This window comes from Panicum virgatum, chromosome 3N (assembly GCF_016808335.1).
Source record: "Panicum virgatum strain AP13 chromosome 3N, P.virgatum_v5, whole genome shotgun sequence".
NCBI lineage: Eukaryota > Viridiplantae > Streptophyta > Magnoliopsida > Poales > Poaceae > Panicum > Panicum virgatum.
This window is the reverse complement of record NC_053147.1, coordinates 52,184,711-52,205,182: the sequence shown is the minus strand read 5'-3', so window position 1 is coordinate 52,205,182 and position 20,472 is coordinate 52,184,711. Positions and strand designations below refer to the sequence as shown.

Sequence of the window (20,472 nt, the reverse complement as noted above, 5' to 3'; positions counted from 1 at the left end):
TGAACAATTAACGGCGCCCCGAGCGTACGTTTCAGCACTGAGATCCCTCCATGCATGACAGAACCCCTGCTGAGGCAGTCATCGACGACACTGAAGAGACCGATTTGGCAAAGCTAGGGGTATCGACATCAGGTCTTGGGCTGCCAGATGATCTGAAGAATACGCCGTTGAGCATCATATCACCTTCAGAAATCCAAGTCCAGGTACTCCACTCACTCTCTGGTGCTTCCTCGCGCTTGGTCACCTGAAGAAATTTTACAGTTCAGAGTTTGTGTGGTCGTCCAAAAAATAGGTGCATCTCTATTTTGCTTTCTAAAAATTTTCTCAAATGCGCGAGAGAGCGGCTCATCAATGTACTAGAGAAAGATAAGAAAGGCCAGTCTGTAGACAATAATGCCTGGGAGCAATGTGAACAGAAATGCACAAAAACACCCACTCACTGATAGGGCAATGCAAGGCCGACATGGATGGGTCTTCACAAATCACAGCAGCTTTGCGAGCAAATATAAATAAAATAATCACTGTGAGAGATGATGAAAAACCTCTTTGTCCTTGTCAGCGAGGAATCGGTTGTCATGGCTCAGAATTGTTGGCGAAGCGCTGCCACCAATGGCATATATCTGCCAGTTTATGTAGTCATTGTTGATGACATGAATGAGAGGTCAAGTTGACAAGTACCTTGACCTCATATATTGTGATGAGTGATTGTCATGATGACTTGGAGGTTTTAGCGTGTTAGCTTGATTTTGGCTTGTGTTTGTGTCAGGCTAACCGCTGTGTGTGCGTTTTGTTTATGTTCTTGTGTTTCCTTCATCAGTGCCCATATGGAGCGTTAGGTGTTGACGGGTGGTCAACACGTGGAGTGGACTAACCGTGGTGTAGTCGTGACTCTGTGGAGATTGTGCCGTGTGCTAGGTCTTTGGTTGCAGGTACACGGGCGTCAAGTGTCGACGGAGAGCTACCGTGAAGGTGCTGTGGCCGATGGACCGTGCGGTGGACGGCGGTGAAGGGCAGCCGGGACTGGAGCTCAGGCCGGGCGGCAGCTGTGGTGTCCACTCCTGGATCGAGGATGCAAACGGCGACGGAAGGCGGGTGTCTTGGTTTGCGCCAAAAAACCAAGGAGGCGGACGGCGGTTGAAGACGCCAAGTCGTGGAGGCACGGGCGTCGGTCTCGGGACTGACGGAGGCGACGGGCGTCGACGGCATGTAGGGCCTCGTTGCGGGCGAGGAGGTGATGGGCGTCGGGCGGCGTCTAGGGCCATCAGAAGGCCGAGGGGGAACGGCGTCTAGGGCCACATCGTGGAGACGGGAATCTTCCCGCGCGAGGAGTTTTGGCGGTTTTCTCAAAACCGGCCATCTACCCAGGTTTCACTGACCTTCCAAAACCGTAGACCAGATCTTCATCAAGATGGCGGCATCGTGGAGAAGACTTCGTTTCGAAGAAAGAACATCAGCCGTCAGATGGGATCGTGTACATTGGGATGCTACAGACCAATCTGTCTGACCGGTCCCTGGCATCGGTCTAACAGGTCTAACCAACCGGTCTGACCGGTCCATGGAACCGGTCTGACCGGTCTCAGCGGGTATAAAAACCCCCACCAGCCCGTGGCTGGTTGAATCTCTTGAGTCTTTTTGTATCCTTTTCGTTTTTCCTTTTCCCTGCCCCTGCTCCAGGTTAGGGCCAAGATCTCCAACGCAAAGGAAGGTTAGATTATAGTAATCTCTCCAATCTAGAGGGTGGATGATGGTGTGGTAGGCTCTAGCCTTTGTATAGGTGAATTCCTCTGAGATTAATGAATGAAATTCGTTTGAGATTCACCTTTGTGTGCTGAGTTCTCGTCCTCTCCCTCCTCTCTTGCGTTTTGGGTTTGAATTCTCCTCTTTTGGTGTGATTTGTGTTTGGAGGAGACAACCTTTTGAACTCGTGCTTTGTTGAACTCTTTGTGACGATTCCGATGCATCTAGCCTAGTGCCAAACCCCCTGGAATCGCGAGTTCTAACGAAATTGGAGTTTTTGTGTTCTTGAGAAAACCCCAATCCACTTTGATCTTCCCCCGAATTCTCAAGATCCTTTAATCTTTTGGGAGAGATCTCTTGGGGATATGTTCACGGGACAGGTGTGAAGGTATCCCCCAAGTTTCGTTGGATTTGGACTTCGTTTGCTCGAGATTTGCCATTTGGAGCTTTGGTTGCGGGCCATCTGGGAGCGACCGGTCTAACCGGTCTGGGTAACCGGTCTGACCGGTCTGGAATTTCAATTTCCAGCCCAACCGGTCTGACCGGTTTGAGCTAGCGGTCAGACCGGTCTGACTCAGTAGAGCTGCCGTTTGGGGAGTTTTCTCGTACTGCTTCCGTTTCTCTCCCTACGCCTTTTTGCTTTGAGATAGCTAGTCCTTAGCTACTCTCTCACCCTAGGTTCGAGGGCTTGTGGTGATTTTCGGGATATAGGCCGACGGATCAATTTCGAGAGAAATTTTGATCGGCTCCCATTCACCCCCCCCCCCTCTAGTCGCCAGTTTCGGTCCCTCAATTGGTATCAGAGCTTGGTTGAGGTTTTCAGTACCTTAACCGGTTCGAAAACCACTTGGCGACCATGACGAGTCTTGGTAAGATCCCTGTGTTTGCCGGCGAGGACTATGCTTATTGGAAGGTGCGTATGCGAGCCTTCTTGCAAAGCATGGGAGCCGAGGTTTGGGAGATCACGAAGAACCAGGCTTACAAGGTGCTTGCCGTTCGGACCACACCTCTTCAGGTGTCCGAGCACGAGGCTAACGCCAAGGCTGTCAATGTCTTGTTCACTGGCGTTTCTCGTGTGGAGTTCTCACGCATCCAGGGTTTTCAGGAAGCCCACAAGGTTTGGACGTGCCTTGAGAACTACCACGAGGGCACACCTCAGGTCAAGGCCAGACTGTTCGAGACTCACCGGCGTGAATATGAGAACTTCACACAAGGGCCGGGTAAGAGCATTGGCGATATGTTCAGTCGGTTTCAATCGATTGTGAATAAAGACAATGCGAACAGATCTGCTGATGCCCTTGAGTACATAGAGCATGAGAAGGCCCTCAAGCTGCGCTACGCACTTGACCGCTCTGTGTGGGATCTCAAGGTGAACACAATCATTGAGTCTGCTGGCTATGAGACTCTGACCGTGAACAAGCTTTTCAGCAAGCTCAAGGCCACGGAGGTGGATAACCAGACATGAGCCAAGCTCAATGGTGCCCCTCCTTCCAAGAGCATCGCTCTTGTGACTGGCCCAGGTGGATCGAGCTCTAACGCTAACTCTGCTCTTGGTTTTTCTCTTGCCTCTTTGCCTTCTGTTACAGATGAGCAGCTGGAGACACTGGGCGACAACTGCGGCGATTTGAACCACTTCATCGCCGATTGCCCCAAGAAGTCCGGTGGTGGCCAGAACAACCACTTCGACTACTACCGCCACCGCGACCACGACGAGGAAGGCTCCAACAAGGAGCGTCGGCGCCACAAGCACCGCAATCGAGACCGGGGGGACGCTTCGACAAGGAGTCGCTCAAGAAGCGCTTCCAGTACAAGGCCAAGAAGCAGGAGAAGGCCTTTCTGGAGCAGCTCAGCGACCTCGACAAGAGCTCCGACACCGATCGCTCTTCTTCACCGACCTCCGATGACAACGATAAGAAGAAGAAGAAGCGGGACAAGGAAGCCACCGGCTTCATCGGCCTGTGCTTGGTGGCCGGTCGGCGCAAGGGTTTCTGCACCATGGCGGGCGAAGCCGATGGTGCTCGTGCATCTTCGGGTGGACATGCTACACCGACGCAGGTCGACTCTTCTCCTGGATCCGAAAGCGATTCAGAGGTAAACTCCACAATCGACCTGCTTGATACAGAGGATAGGGAGTTGTACGCCGCTCTCGACAACCAGAAGAGGCTGCTTAAGGAAGCAGTTAGAGAGCGTAGAAAGCTTAGGGCTGAGCTGGCTTGTGCTAGGAAGAAATCTGGTGAGGATGAGTGCGCTGGCTGCATATCTCACATGAATGATCTTGTTGCTCTCCGTGCCAAGCATGATGAGAATGTTGCGAACTTAGATGTTGCTAAGACTTCGCTTGCTGACGTGTCTCATGAGCTCACTAAGGCCAAACATAAACTTGAACTGGTTAAGGACGCTCCCATTGTTAGTGATGTGCTTGAATGTGATGAGTGTCCTATCTTTAAGGCTGATCTAGCTTCTTTACAGTCAAAGTTTGCTGCTGTTGTGTGTGAACTAGAGGAGCTTAGGTCTAGGCCTGTTCTGCTTGGTGCTTGTAAGTTTTGTCCCACGCTAAGGTCGGAGCTAGATGAGAAGAACGCCTTGGTTAAGTCTTTAGGGAAGACTAAGGTCGTGGAGTCTAGCCCACCTATTGACTGCTCTGTTTGCCCTGGTTTGATCTCTGATTTAGATAATCTTGCGGTAGAGAAAGCCAACTTGGAGAATGAGAATACCTATCTTAGGGCGATTCTTACTTGGGTTTCTGCTAGTGAGCCGCAATTGGGCATGATAATTAAGCAGTTCAAGCGTGGTGATGGTTTTGGAGTCGGTTACACCTACACGAAGTCAGACTTTGACAGGTTGTATGGTAAGATCGGCAAGGCTGCTGGAGCTTCTAGTGCTCTAAACACTGCCAGTACAAGTACGCAGCCTTTGCTTGTTGACCCCGTGGATGGTGTGCTGAGAGAATCACCAAAAGCACCTCCACAGAAGCAGGTTTGGGTTCCAAAGCCCAATGAGCTGAGGAATCCCCTCGGCACGTTCCCTGCTGTCACAGCTCAGGTTGCCCAGAAGAAGAGGGCTGCTCCTCCCCGTCCGCAGGCTATTCCTTTACCTCCCAAGAGAGAGGTGAGGTACCACTGCGAGTACTGTGACAGAGAGGGTCACCTGGAGGAGTTTTGCTTCAGGAGGAAGCGGACTGTGAGGCGTGAGCAGGAGAGACGCAACTCGGACATGTACTCTGCTCGGGTGCATGGTCCTCCTCGGCGTGGTGATAGGCAAGATGCTAGGGCGCGCCGTGTAGGTGGAGGTCAGGGAGACGGTGGTGCTTACCGTGCTCCAATGGGTGGTCGCTTTGCCGGTCGTGCTCCTGGTCGTTTTCAGTACGGCTATGGACCACGGGACCGAGGCTTTGGAGGAGGTTTCGAGGCACCACGCTTTCCTCGCGGTGGTGTTCTCCAGTCACGCGGTAGACGGGATGGGAAATACGCTCGTCACTGGTTTGTTTCTCACTTTGCTAACCCCAGTGTCGAGACGTTTGCTCCCCCTATGTCTCGTTGGTGATGCAGGTTGGTGGCTTGGAGAACAAGTGCTCCATGGATCTTGTTCTTATGCAGGTTTGATCAAGACTTGATGGTTCTCCAAGGCTGATGGATAGCCCATGGTGGCTTTTGTATCCTATGTATATTTGAGTTTGTCCTTTGAGTTCTTTGTACATTCTCTGTTTGTGTAGCTTTTGCTCCTTAGTTCTGGTGGCTAGCTCAAGTATCTCCTTCATATCGTCTTGCTACAGTGGTTCATACTATTGAGTGCCTTTAGATTATCCTAGGGATATCTTTTGTCTTGATATGTTCTAGAGTGTCTTTTGGTATACCCTTGCATGTAGCTTGACTAACACCTAACGATATGCTTGAGTTTTTGCTCTGGATCTTTGGTGTTTGCTATTTCCTTGTGTCCTAGCTTCTCTTATGCTAGGTATCACTTGTTGAGGGGGAGCTCTACCTCAGGTGCTGATGATGGTCAGGAGTTACTGCACAGGCTGCAAGCTCCATCCCCTTCCTACTTCGACTACATGGATTTGGTCGAACAATAGGTGGACCCGCTGAGGACGCAGGGGAGGTGACCTCGAGCTTGCTATGCTCTAGGTCCAGCGAGATCTTCATCGAGGTATGTAAGTGTTTGACTTGTACGATTTCTTCCTAGGATAGACTTGTGGTTTTTTGATTGTTACCTTTTCATGGTACTCAGTTGGATCCATTTTAGTCTAGTCCTGTGTGTCTTTGAGCCTATGTATTTGCTGAGTGCTTCATTTGCTTAGCTTTTGGCTTGTCTTTGTCTTTCTCTTAGTTTTAGCTTGGTTAGTTGCATTGTACATGTTTGCATTTTGCATTGCTTCACTGCACTGGCATTCTTGTATACACTGTTATGATCTTCTAGTGCTTGCTAGTGTAGTTTCTTAGACTTGATCATGTATAGCTTGCTCCACAGTATATGTCATATTATCTGAGTTAAGCTTTTTTTATTTGAAAATCTGAAAACATGGTCACCCTGTCTTGGCTACTAGCATGATAGGATGTATTGATGTGCTTTGCTATCTCATTCATGCTAGTGTGGCTTGTATTCTTTGACATGAGCTAAAATTGTTAAATTTGTTCAAAATATGTCTGAAATGAAATGAAAAGATCCAGGTGGGATTACTTGTCGCACTGATCGAGCTTTCGGGACGGCTCACATAGCACTAGTGAGAACCCGGGCAAGGTTGTACATGACTAAAGCGAGTGCCTTAAGCTTCTGACTGCCTTTGGCATAGGCTTGGCCTCGTTGCTAAGTAAAACATGACAAGCTTTCAACTCCTGGCAAAATCACTTGTTTGATAAGTTTGAAATGCAGAATTGAATCATGATAAAATATATTGGTTGCTTTGGATCACCTTGTATGAGTTTGACTAGCACTGCTTTCTTTCTCCTACTTGCTGTTGCTAGATCATGGGTGATGCTTTTATATTTTGCTGAACTGGACTTGCTAGCTCTAGACTTGATTGATATATTCTATTGAGCTAGATTCAGTTCCTGTTTATGAAGCACACATGCATGTCACTCGATGATCATATCTTTGTATGCCTAAATGTTTCACGTACACCCTCTGCACAACATTCATTGCATAGCATGCTTTGAGGGGATGTAGGCATTCAGGTTGAGCATTTATCCAGGGGGAGTTGACAGATTGAGTACTGCACTCATGGGGAGATGTGCATATTGTGAGAGGTTAAGCATTTTGGGGGAGTTTGAGCTTTTGCATGCTCTCGCATCGGTTGTGTTGAGCCTTTGCCTCTTTCTGGAGGAACCGGTGCTTTGCCATTGCATGACTGTGTTGAGCCCTGCCTCTTTCTTGAGGGGTCATGCTTTGTTGATAGGTTGCGTAGAGCCGTTGCCCATGTCTTTGGGGACCGATTTTTGGCTTTGGTTTGTCTCATTCCGAGTGATCCTTCTTGACTTTTCTTTGGCTTTTGATCATTTGGTTGAGATTTTCGGGTTTTTGCACTTCAAACCATTTCTTTGTGCTTGATTCGTGTCAAGTCACTCATCAAGGGGGAGAAACGTCTAGGGCCACGGCATGGAGGCGGGAATCTTCCAGCGCGAGGAGTTTTTGCGGTTTTCCCAAAATCGGCCATCTACCCGGGTTTCACGGACCTTCCAAAACCGTGGACCAGATCTTCATCAAGATGGCGGCATCGTGGAGAAGACTTCGTTCCGAAGAAAGAAACTCAGCCGTCAGATGGGATCGTGTACAGGGGGATGCTGCAGACCAACCGGTCTGACCGGTCCTTGGCACCGGTCTGACCGGTCCATGGAACCGGTCTGACCGGTCTCGGCGGGTATAAATACCCCCACTAGCCCGTGGCTGATTGAGTCTCTTGAGTCTTTTTGTATCCTTTTCGTTTTTCCTTTTCCCTGCCCCTGCTCCAGGTTAGGGCCAAGATCTCCAACGCAAAGGAAGGTTAGATAATAGCTAATCTCTCCAATCTAGAGGGTGGATGATGGTGTGGTAGGGTCTATCCTTTGTATAGGTGAATTCCTCTGAGATTAATGAATGAAATTCGTTTGAGATTCACCTTTGTGTGCTGAGTTCTCGTCCTCTCCCTCCTCTCTTGCGTTTTGGGTTTGAATTCTCCTCTTTTGGTGTGATTTGTGTTTGGAGGAGACAACCTTTTGGACTCGTGCTTTGTTGAACTCTTTGTGACGATTCCGATGCATCTAGCCTAGTGCCAAACCCCCTGGAATTGCGAGTTCTAACGAATTGGAGTTTTTGTGTTCTTGAGAAAACCCCAATCCACTTTGATCTTCCCCCGAATTCTCAAGATCCTTTAATTTTTTGGGAGAGATCTCTTGGGGATATGTTCACGGAACAGGTATGAAGGTATCCCCCAAGTTTCGTTGGATTTGGACTTCGTTTGCTCGAGATTTGCCGTTTGGAGCTTTGGTTGCGGGCTGTCTGGGAGCGACCGGTCTAACCGGTATGGGTAACCAGTCTGACCGGTCTGGAATTTCAATTTCCAGCCCAACCGGTCTGATCGGTCTGAGCTAGCGGTCAGACCAGTCTGACTCAGCAGAGCTGTCGTTTGGGGAGTTTTCTCGTACTGCTTCCATTTCTTTCCCTAGGGCTTTTTGATTTGAGATAGCTAGTCCTTAGCTACTCTCTCACCCTAGGTTCGAGGGCTTGTGGTGATTTTCGGGATATAGGCCGACGGATCAATTTCGAGAGAAATTTTGATCGGCTTCCATTAACCCCTCTTGTCGCTGGTACCTCAATGAAACAGCCCGAACCGACACATGCTTGGAATACCATCACATCAACAGCCAAATGCTTGGAATACCCAAAAAAATATTCAAAAACATATAGTGAATCAAAGAGGCCTTTTTAATTACCTTGGCATTCTTTGGACAAGACCTGGCCCGAAACGGTTGAATGGAACGGTGACCTTCATGTCCTTGTCATCAGGGAAATTGTCACTGTGCCCGAGAAGCATTGCCTTGTCATGGTTCCTCAGGAGGTTGTTGGACAGGGTCACGCGTGTGGAGGCGTCCGTGACATCGATGAGGCCGTCCGTGCAGGCCTCAAGGGTGCAGTGGTCGACCCACACGTCGGTGGAACGGAAGACGGTGATGCCGTCGCCGTCCGACAAGCCACCACCGGCAGGCAACGACGACGACGCCAGAGGCGTCCGCGCAGGCTTGCAGTCGCGCACGGCGAGCCCGTGGATGATGACGTGGCTCATGTTGTGCAGCACGAAGCAGGCGCCGCCGTCCCCGACGACCACGGCGGCGCCGCCGTCCCCGACGACCACGGCGGCGCCGCGCCCGTCCACGGTCTTGTGCGAGGACACGACCAGCTCCTCCTTGGGCCTGATGGTCATGTCACGCGCGAACGTGATCCACAGGGGCTCCTCCTGGACGAGGCCGTAGCGGAGGGTGCCCGGCGCCGGGGCCGCCGGGTCTTCGTCGCTCGGGTCCGTCACCACGTACGTCTTGCCGTTCTTGCCGCCGCCGGCGTCACGGCCGAACCCGATGGCGCAGTCGGCGAGGCGCTGCCGGTTGTCCGCCCAGCTGGGGTCGCAGCGCCAGCAGTCGTCGACCGGGTTGCCGGTGCCGCAGTCGTCGTCGGCAAGCATTCGTCGGTTCAGTGACATGTTCATGCTTCTGTTCATCAGGGACAATGAAGATTAAACCTCAAAGAGATGCATACTCATATTTCTCTGAAATTAATAACGTTTAGCTACCTGACTGCATCTTGCACGATTTCCTGCCGAGCTGCGGATGAGGAGATGATTGGCAATGGCAATGCAGAAGACATGGAAATGAAAAGGGGAAGAAAAGATGAAAAACATAAGAAGATGAGAAAGGCCATTGTTCCTTGTGACAATATGAAATTGACCTGAATTTGACTTTAGCAGTGTCTGCTGATCTCGGTCTATATATATAGACAGTGAAAAGGAAGTCCGCCATAAGAAAATTAGATTGTTTGGAATACGATGTAGGAAAGTGAGTACATATAATTAAGGGAATTATTTAAGGTATAACGATTTAAATGGAATTATCTTATCGGCTATTTATTAGTTTCAGGATATGTTTTGTCTGTTAAAGATGCATGGTAGGTAGATACTTAATTCCGGTACAAGGAAAAATGTGGTAGGCCACAAAGGAGTATTATCTGTTATAATGGAATGAGACAACTTAAGAAATAATTAACACAATCCAGATCAAAATACAATTAACACAAATGTTAATGGTTTAATATTTTACAAACAGGGAAAAGATGCAGCATCATGTGTTTCTGGAATTGCAACGGATGAAATGCCCATACAGTCAAAGTAATAAATTTAATCACATGTTCTTTATTTGGTTTTAAAAAGAGATAAATGTTGTGTTATGGTCCATATAGACAAGGTCTGGAGGGGCTCCAGACCCTCCTACTGCCGCTGGATCCATGGAGCCTGTTCTAAATCTCCTCTATAATTTTTTGACGAATATATGTGAGAAGAGACTAAAATTATCTATATATCCAGGATCCGCCACTGGATCCATGGGCTATTTTTTAGCCACCTTTCAAATAGTCCAAATAGTCCTAGAGGAGTCAAATAGCAAGGTTGTTTCTGGGCTATTTACAAATAGTCCCCTGCAAAAAGCTATCCCCCAAGAGGTGCTATTTGGGGATATTTTGGGTAGGCTCACTTATTCTCTTTTTCTCTATCTTGTAAAAGTGGCAGCCAAATGATATTGGAAAGTACTTTAGGATCCAAATAGTCCTTGAATCCAAATACCTCAAACCCTATTTCACTGAAGGGCTATTTTCTTGAGCTATAGCCCTCAAAATAACCCTTTGGCTATTTTTCTAAATATGATCAATGGATACTTGTCCCTAGACAGGTCACTAGGACAACAACAAATGCCCATGAGAGTAGCACCATGTACGGTATGAAAGTTATAATCCCCAAATTGCTTACTCATAAGAGCAGGACTAGTAATACAACCCGCTCGCCGGCTGCAACAACATCAAGTCACCAAGTGGTAGTGGCGGACCCCGCTGGTATTTATTGCTTCCCATTGTACAACAGTGGTGTAGAAGCACATGCTGTCGGTGTTTAGCCGCCAAGTCTACTCAGCGATACCATAAGTAGTAGGTTTGAAGGTAAGGGATCGACTAGCTCTAGAACCCGATGGTGCAAGGAACAGAAAGATTTAGACAGGTTCGGTCCGCGAGGTGCGTAATACCCTACGTCATGTGTGGTTGTTTGTATTGTCTTAGATGATGTATGTTTTGAAGGGGTCCCTGCCTGCCCTTATATAGTCAGGGGGACAGGGTTACATGGAAAGTCCTAGCCAAGTATTGATAGTGTTCTACCTCAACAGGGTTGGGTAGTTTTCTTGTACTACAACTAGTTCTATGCCTATTCGGGTAGTTACAAAAAAGGTAAGGTACATCTCAAGCGCTATCCCTTACTCTAGAATATAGGACCAAGTGTCTATCTCACAATTGAGGTTTAGCCCATCCAATTTGTCACACAGGAACAAGAGCTGTGAGTATGGCTCTGAAGAGAGAGGCGAGTGAAATATTTGATCAATGGAAGTAATGGACATGGTCTTTTGAACTGTTAAATTCTTCAGTCTTGCAAAGGAGAAGAGCTCGGGATAAAGAGAAGAGCTCAGGATAAACTTGAGCACAGACTTCTGCACCCCACACTACTACAAAAATCTTTTCAGAGACAGTTAAAAACAATTTACAATGGCGGGCACCCATAACCGTCTCTAACATATCATCACTGTAAATAAGCATTAATAGAGGCGGATTGTTGCCCGCCCCTGTTAATAGTTTAGAAAAAAACAAAAAAAATGCAAAAACCGAGTGAACCCATCACGGGCCCACACGGACCCGACAAGCCCATCGTGCCGCCGCCGGCCATCGCACCGCTGCTGCCGTGTCGGCACTCCGCGCCGCCGTCTTGGCGCGGCTGCGGCCGCGTCCCCACCAACCCGCCGTCGCCGCTGGTCATCTTGGTTGCGCGCCCGTAGGGGAAGCCGGTGTTGGAAATATGCCCTAGAGGCAATCATATTTCCTTGTATTCATGATTAATAAAGTGTTCCTTGAATATCCATGGATGACAACTTGTATTGATTAATACTTATGTGAAGTATTGGTGAAACTCTTTACTTTTATGGATATTCTAAAATATTCCTAGTTGGAGTTCATGTGAGGACAAACATGAATATTAGACTAGCACATGTATTAGTTGATTGACTACGTTTCACAAGTCATGGACATGGGGATGTCAAACTAATAATGTGGGTTCATGTGAGACATGAGACAGAACTGACCCAACACGAGATGATGACTTCTCATTACACAATACGTACGCTGTGTCCTAAGACCTAAGATCGTCGTATGTACTCAAGATGTGAACCGACTTACTCAGGAGTCGTCAAATGCTGCACCGTAACAGGGTAGTTATAAAGGTGGCTTTCGGGTCTGTCAAGAAACATGCTGTGAGACATAGTCGGTCAAGATGGGATTTGCCCCTCTCTACAAGAGAGAGATATCTCTGGGCCCTTCGAGTGATTCAGATCAGGAAATGCATGGCCATACTAGGGTTAAGAGTTAACCAAGGATTCCGAATCACATGATCGAGAAAGAGTGGTCGGCTTCAAGCTAGACCAAATATTGTGAGGCGAAGGGAACAACATGTATAAGATTGTGACGACTCGATAGATATGATTCGTGCATGCTTATGAGTTGACACGTCTTGCTAGAGACTGCTATCAAGTATTGGCCAGTAGGAGTGCTGGGCCATGTCTATTCACGCGTGAGCCCACATAGGATCACACACTTAAGGTCCAGAAACCTAATGAGGATGAGATCCAAATTAGACTGGGCTTTGATGCACTAATGGGCCTTGAGAGGCCCATAGGGTTGGTCTCATGGTGGGGGCTTAGAGTAGCCCACCTGAAGGGGGCGCCCAAGGTGGGGCCCACTAGGGCCCATCTAGGGGCGCCCACTAGGGCTATAAAAGGAGGGGATGGGGGGAGGGGCGCCCCATCTGGTGCAGCCCTAGCCGCTCCTCAGTTGGCGGCCCCCTCCCTCTCTCTCTGCTGCTTCTCCTCCCGCACATCAAGCCCTAGTTCGTTCTTGCGGATCTAGCAATCCAGAGAGCGAAGCTTCTTTCCGTACGTGTGGACTTCGTGGAGGTGCTGCGCTTGCTGCACAGGGACGAGCCATTCATGAGGAGGTTCATGCAACTGCACTGCCGACTTCCAACTGCACTACACCGAAGTGCTATAGTAGTTCTGCAACCACGCGTCTAGTGGTAATCCCGTGATCTATAACTGCAGTAATCCTGGTTTATGTGGTAGAAAATTTTTGTTTTTGCTACCCCATATTCCTACAGCGGTATCAAGAGCCAGTGCTGTCTCCTTATAGATTCGGATATGTGCATATGAAGATATGCATAGTTTCAGATCGATCTATGACCTAGTTTCGTAAACTTGCTGCGAAGGTTATGCAACGACATACTCCTACCGGTCGATTTTCCGCCATCGGAGTTAAATGATGCACATAAACCCGGTCGCTGCGGTTGGAGATCAATGTGATTGGTCGAATCGAAACTTTGGGCATAAGCCAGATGCATGAGATGCATAGGGCAGTAGATTGAATCTACTGCAAATTCTGTTTTGTTGCAAAAGTATCTTTTACAGTAAAACAGTCATAACTTTTGCATACGAACTCGGATTGAGGCGAACTTTATATCGATTTGTATCTACAAAAAACGTTAGACTTGGTTCAGAATATCGATGCTGTTTTCGCGAAATTTAGATTTGTGAAATTTGGCCCAGAATATAGAGTTTTTGGCGATTTAAGTTCGGACGTCGGAATCGCATAACTCTGTTTTGTAGGTTTTGTGATCGGTATGGTCCCTATGTGTATGTGATGCATGTGTGTAATTGTTTCATGACCTACGTGTCGTGATTATGACAATTCGGCCGGAGCCATATGAATTGTTGCATTTGATTTAATGGCCTGCGTGCCAACCTATGATGATCCAAGTTCTGAATGTAATTTTATTTACTAGGTATTAGGTGTAATAGCAAGTTCTAGTTCTTGGAGTTTTCATCACATGAAAGATGGTGCACATGTACATGATGATGGAGATCAACATGGTGAACAAGTTTCATGAAGATGGAGATCTACATAGCGAACAAGTTCTATGGAGATGGAGATCACTATAAGAACAAGGGTCATACTGATTCACAAATGTGTGCTTGCCGTTCTTGACGTTTTACTACTACGTGCATCATAGTAGAAGTAGAACGATCCCTCACAAATTTCAAGCAATCATGCCCTACCAACTAAACCTTGCACTGTCCCATGTCTTGTACGATTGGTGGTGGGTCTATGAAATTAGGGCGCCACTGGTTTTCCTTGACTAGACAGGCTGTATCGGATACATGCACGCATAAAGGGTTGGTGAGCTTGACAAGGTCATCTTAACGGTTAAGGACCTTGGGGCATAAAGGTTGGGAGCGAGACATGGAGATGTCACCCAATAACAAGAGTCATATGAGATATGATTAGCAAGAGTTGCTTACTGATCTACCTCATCTTCTAGCAGTGATGCAAAAGCTCACTAGTGGACGTGTTAGTTGTGGGTCTTGAATCACTGAGAATCAAAAGCAGAATATTGATTTTAGTGGGAGTAAATTCTATTAAATTGTTTAATGCCGTTTACTCCATCATGAATACTTTTGTCTTAGTATTTTGCATTTATTTGTTGTAGATCAATGGCTCAAAACCAACCTTTTGCTTTATGTTCCATACTTGAGAGCAACAAATTGAATGAGACAATACGCGGATTGGATCCGCAACCTGAGAATTGTTCTCAGGGTAGTTAACAAGGAAGATGTTCTAGATAACCCACTGCCAGAGGAACCTGCTGCAAATACCCTGCTGCTGAGAGGAATGCTTACAGGAGAGTGGTTGATAAAGACCGTGAAGTGAGCTATCTCATGCTAGCTTGCATGGAACCCGAGCTGCAAATGCAGTTTGAGAATAACCATGCGGCGCACGATATGATTGTGACGCTACAGGACATGTTCCAGACTCAGGCCAGGACTGAAAGGTTCAATGTGTCCAAGGCCTTTGCTAAAACTAAGCTAGCGGAAGGAGCACTAGTAGGGCCGTATGTAATCAAGATGGTTACACACAAAGATTGGAGAAGCTGGGCTTCCCACTTGGCCAAGAGTTGGCCAGTGATTTCATTCTTGTCTCTTTACCTCCGAGCTATGGAAACTTCGTTTCGAACTACCACATGCACGGGGCTGAGAAGGGCTTGAATGAGCTGTGTGGCATGCTCAAGACGGCAGAGAGTGACATCAAGAAAAGCACAGTTGGTGGCCATGTGATGGCTGTCCAGAATAAGCCTACTTTCAAGAAGAAAGGTTCTTCTTGGAGGCTAAGGTTGCGAACCCCAAGCCAAACCCTACACCCAAGGCGAAACCTAGACCAGCAGCAGACAAAGAGTGCTTTCATTGTCACCAGCTAGGACACTGCAAGAGGAACTGCAAGCTGTACCTAGCCACATAGAAGAATCGTTCTTCCACCTCGGGTACGCTTGTCATTCATATTACAAAAATATTTCTCGCTGACTCTTATGTTAATTCTTGGGTATTTGATACCGGATCGGTTGCTCATATATGCAATTCGATGCAGGGAATGATAAAGAGTAGAAGCATTGAAAGAGAAGAAGTTGACTTCCGCGTCGGCAATAATGCAAGAGTTGTTGCTTTGGCCGTCGGGACGATGCAACTACACCTACCGTCAAGATTTGTCTTGGAGCTTAATAATTGTTATTTTGTTTCTAGTTTAAGTCGAAACATTGTGTCTCCTTCATGTTTAATGAAGGATGACTATTCTTTTGAGAGTGAAAACAATGGTTGTGTGATCTCTAAGAATAATATGTTTGTGGCTTTGGCGTCCATTAAGAATGGGCTATTTATTTTAAATCTTTATGATTCTCATGTCTGTAATATAAGTGCTAAAAGGCCTCGGCTAAATGATTTGAATCCTACCTACATGTGGCATTTTCGTCTCGGTCATATAAGCGAGAAATGCATGAAGAAGCTCCATGAGGATGGACTTTTAAGTTTGTTTGATTTTGAATCATACGAGACATGCGAAGCTTGTTTGCTGGGCAAGATGACCAAGATGTCGTTCATAGGTTTTCCAGAGAGAGCATCGGATTTGCTGGAACTCATACATACTGATGTGTGTGGACTAATGAGCTCGACTGCTAGAGGAGGATTCAAATACTTCATTACTTTTACTGATGACTAAAGTAGATATGGCTATGTCTACTTGATGAGGCATAAGTCTGAAATATTTGAAAAGTTTAAGGAATTTCATAATGAAGTTGAAAATCAGTGTGGCAAGAAGATTAAAGCCTTGCGATCTGATCATGGGGGCGAATATCTGAGTCACGAATTTAGCGATCATTTGAAGAGTTGCGAAATTATTCCACAACTTACGCCGCCTGGAATGCCTCAAAGGAACGGGGTTTTCGAGCGACGTAATCGAACTCTGAAGGACATGGTTCGATCAATGATGAGCCAGTCGGACTTACCATTGTCATTTTGGGGTTACGCTCTAGAAACAGCAGCTTTCACACTGAACAGGATGCCGTCAAAATCCGTAAACAATACACCATATGAGATATGGACTGGCAAGACTCCCAGTTTGTCTTTTCTAAAAAATTGGGGTTGTGAAGTATTTATCAAACGACTTCAGTCTGACAAGGTTGCACCCAAATCGGATAAGTGCATATTTGTGGGATACCCGAAGGAGACCTTAGGGTATTACTTCTACAATCGATCTGAGGGCAAAGTGTTTGTCGCTCGGAACAGAGTTTTCCTAGAGAAAGAGTTTCTCAAAGGAGAGAAAAGTGGAAGAACAGTGCAACTCGAAGAAGATCGAGATGAGTCAATAGGACAAGACTCTACAAGTGACCTTAATGTAGCTGAACAAGTTGAGATGCCTATGGCAACAGAAGTACCTCCGCAACCACGAAGGTCAGTAAGGCTCCGCGCAGCGCGGGAATTATTATTGTTAGACAATGATGAGCCTGCGACATATGCAGAGGTGATGGCAGACCCTAACTCCGAGAGATGGCAAGATACCACGAAATCCGAAATAGAATCCATTAAGGAAAATCAAGTTTGGAACTTGATAGACCCGCCTGATGGTGTGAGAACCATAGAGTGCAAATGGACCTATAAGAAGAAGAAAGATATGGATGGAAATGTTCACATCTATAAAGCTCGACTTGTCGCAAAAGGTTTTTGACAAGTTCAAGGAGTTGACTACGACGAGACTTTCTCACCCTTAGCGATGCTTAAATCTGTTCGGATTATTCTAGCTATTGCTGTATATTTCGATTATGAAATATGGAAGATGGATATCAAAACAGTTTTCCTTAATGGAAACCTGACCGAGGACGTGTATATGATGCAGCCCGAGGGTTTTGTCAATCCGACCAATGCTGGAAAGATATGCAAGCTTCAAAAATCCATTTATGGATTAAAGAAAGCATCTCGAAGTTGGAATATTCATTTTGATGAAGTAGTTAAAGGGTTTGGCTTCATTAAAAATGAAGAAGAAGCTTGTGTTTACAAGAAGGAAAGTGGGAGCTCTGTTGCATTTCTAATCCTGTATGTATATGACATACTGCTGATTGGAAATAATATTCCTATGCTTGAGTCCGTAAAGGCTTCACTGAAAAATAGTTTTTCAATGAAGAATTTAGGAGAAGCAGCATACATACTGGGCATCAAGATCTATAGAGATAGATCAAAGAGTCTTATAGGATTAAGCCAAGATACTTACATTGACAAAGTGTTGAAGCGGTTCAACATGAAAGAGGCAAAGAAAGGGTTCTTGCCTATGTCACATGGCATACATCTTAGCAAGACTCAGTGTCTTATGACGACTGATAAGCGAGAGCGCATGAGCAAAGTTCCATATGCCTCAGCAATTGGATCTATCATGTATTCAATGATAAGTACATGCCCAGATGTTTTTTATGCTCTAAGTATTACGAGCAGGTACCAGTCAGATCCAGGTGAAAGTCACTGGACAGCTGTGAAAAACATCCTCAAGTACTTGAGAAGAACTAAGGATGTGTTTCTTGTCTATGGAGACAAGGAGGAGCTCGTTGTAACTGATTACATTAATGCTAGCTCCCAAACCGACAAAGACGATTCAAAGTCTCAGTCCGGTTTTGTGTTCAAAGTAAATGGTGGTGCGGTTAGCTAGAAGAGTTCCAAACAAGAAACGGTGGCCGATTCTACAACAGAAGCCGAGTACATCGCAGCTTAAGGAAGGTGTTTGGATAAGGAAGTTCCTTATTGAGCTTGGTGTGTTCCCTAATGCCTCTAGCCCGCTGGATCTCTACTGTGACAATAGTGGAGTTATTGCGCAAGCCAAGGAGCCAAGAAATCACCAGAAAAGCAAACACGTTATGCGGCGATTTCATCTCATTCGAGAGTTCATCGATCGTGGTGAGATCAATATATGCAAAATACATACGGACCTGAATATTTCAGATCCGTTGACAAAACCCCTTCCACAGCCCAAGCATGAGAGGCACACAAGAGCAATGGGTATTAGATACATTCTACATTGACTCTAGTGCAAGTGGGAGACAATTATAAATATGCCCTAGAAGCAATCATATTTCCTTATATTCATGATTAATAAAGTGTTCCTTGAATATCTATGGATGACAACTTGTATTTATTAATGCTTATGTGAAGTATTTGTGAAACTCTTTACTTGTATGGATATTCTAAAATATTCCTAGTTGGAGTTCATGTGAGGACACACATGAATATTAGACTAGCGCATATATTAGTTGATTGACTACATTTCACAAGTCATGGACATGGGGGTGTCAAACTAATAATGTGGATCCATGTGAGACATGAGACAGAACTGACCCAACACGAGATGATGACTTCTCATTACACAATATGTACGCTGTGTCCTAAGACTTGAGATCGTCGTATGTACTCAAGATGTGAACCGACTAACTCAGGAGCCATCAAACGTTGCACCGTCACAGGGTAGTTATAAAAGTGGCTTTCGGGTCTGTCATGAAACATGCTATGAGACATAGTTGGTCAAGATGGGATTTGCCCCTCTCTACAAGAGAGAGATATCTCTGGGCCCCTCGAGTGATTCGGATCAGGAAATGCATGGCCATGCCAGGGTTAAGAGTTAACCAAGGATTCCGAATCACAGGATCGAGAAAGAGTGGTCGGCTTCAAGCTAGACCAAATATCATGAGGCAAAGGAAACAATATGTATAAGATTGTGACGGCTCGACAGATATGATTCGCGCGTGCTTAGAAGTTGACACGTCTTGCTAGAGACCGCTATCAAATATTGACCAGTAGGAGTACTGGACCATGTCTATTCACACATGAGCCCACATAGGGTCACACACTTTAGGGCCAGAAGCCTAATGAGGATGAGATCCAAATTAGACTGGGCTTTGATGCACTAATGGGCCTTGAGAGGCCAGGGTTGGACTCATGGTGGGGGCTTAGAGCAGCCCACTTGAAGGGGGCGCCCAAGGTGGGGCCCACTAGGGCCTATCTAGGGGCGCCCACCAGGGGAAGGGGGGAGGGGGCGCCCCATCTAGTGCCGCCCTAGCCGCCCCTCAGTTGGCGCACCCCTCCCTCTCTCTGCTGCTCCTCCTTTCGCGCATCAAGCCCTAGTTCATTCTTGCGGATCTAGCAATCCGGAGAGCGAAGCTTCTTCCCGTACGTGTGGACTTCGTGGAGGTGCTGCGCTTGCTGCACAAGGATGAGCCGTTCGTGAGGAGGTTCACGCAACTGCACTGCCAGCTTCCAACTGCACTACACCGACGTGCTACAGAAGTTCCGCAACCGCGTGTCTAGTGGTAATCCCGTGATCTATAACTGCAGTAATCCTGGTTTACGCGGTAGAAAATTTTTGTTTTTGCTACCCCATATTCCTACAGCAGGATCCAGGATCTCTGCGCGGCGACCGCACACGGCCGCCAACGCAACGGCCACCACCGGCGCGCCACCGCCTACCCGCGGCCGCGCACTAGTACACTATTCTTTTCAGAGGTGGTCCAAAATCATTAGCAGAGGCGGTCAACCCCAACCGCCTCTAAGTAATTGTCATAGTAAATGGGGGATTTTCTGAGGCGGTCAGCAGCCCGCCTCTATTAATGGAGTAAAAAACAATAAAAAAAGGAATGTATGGCCTGCCACTCCCATCTGGGCCGCCGCCGCCCGCCACGGCCGCGGCCGAGCTTGCAGTGGTTGGATCCGCGAGCCCCGTGGACGGATCCGCCGTCGAAACCGCTGCGGCGGCCATGTCGCAGAGCTCGCCGTGGCCTGATCCGCGAGCCCCGTGGCCGGATTCGTGAGCCCTGAGGCTGGATCCGCCGCCGGTCCGCCGCATCAGGGCCTGCTCGCTGCCTGTCGCCGCACTGGGGCCGCCGCGCTGCGCTGGCGTGCTGGGGCCACCGTGCAGCTCCGCGACATGGCCGTCGCGCCGCTCCGCGCCGGGGCCGCCGTGCTGCCCGCGCTGCGCCGAGGGCCTGCCGCCGCACGCGCCATGAGGGAGGGGAGGAGGGGGGAGGGACGGGAGAGAGATGGGGACGTGAGAGAGACAGGATGG

At 47.5% G+C, this 20,472-nt stretch overlaps 1 pseudogene; it reads right to left on the bottom strand.

Annotated features, from left to right (window-relative positions):
- Window positions 1-31: 31 nt before the first annotated feature.
- Window positions 32-9,421, bottom strand: LOC120666147 (annotated as a pseudogene).
- Window positions 9,422-20,472: the final 11,051 nt, after the last annotated feature.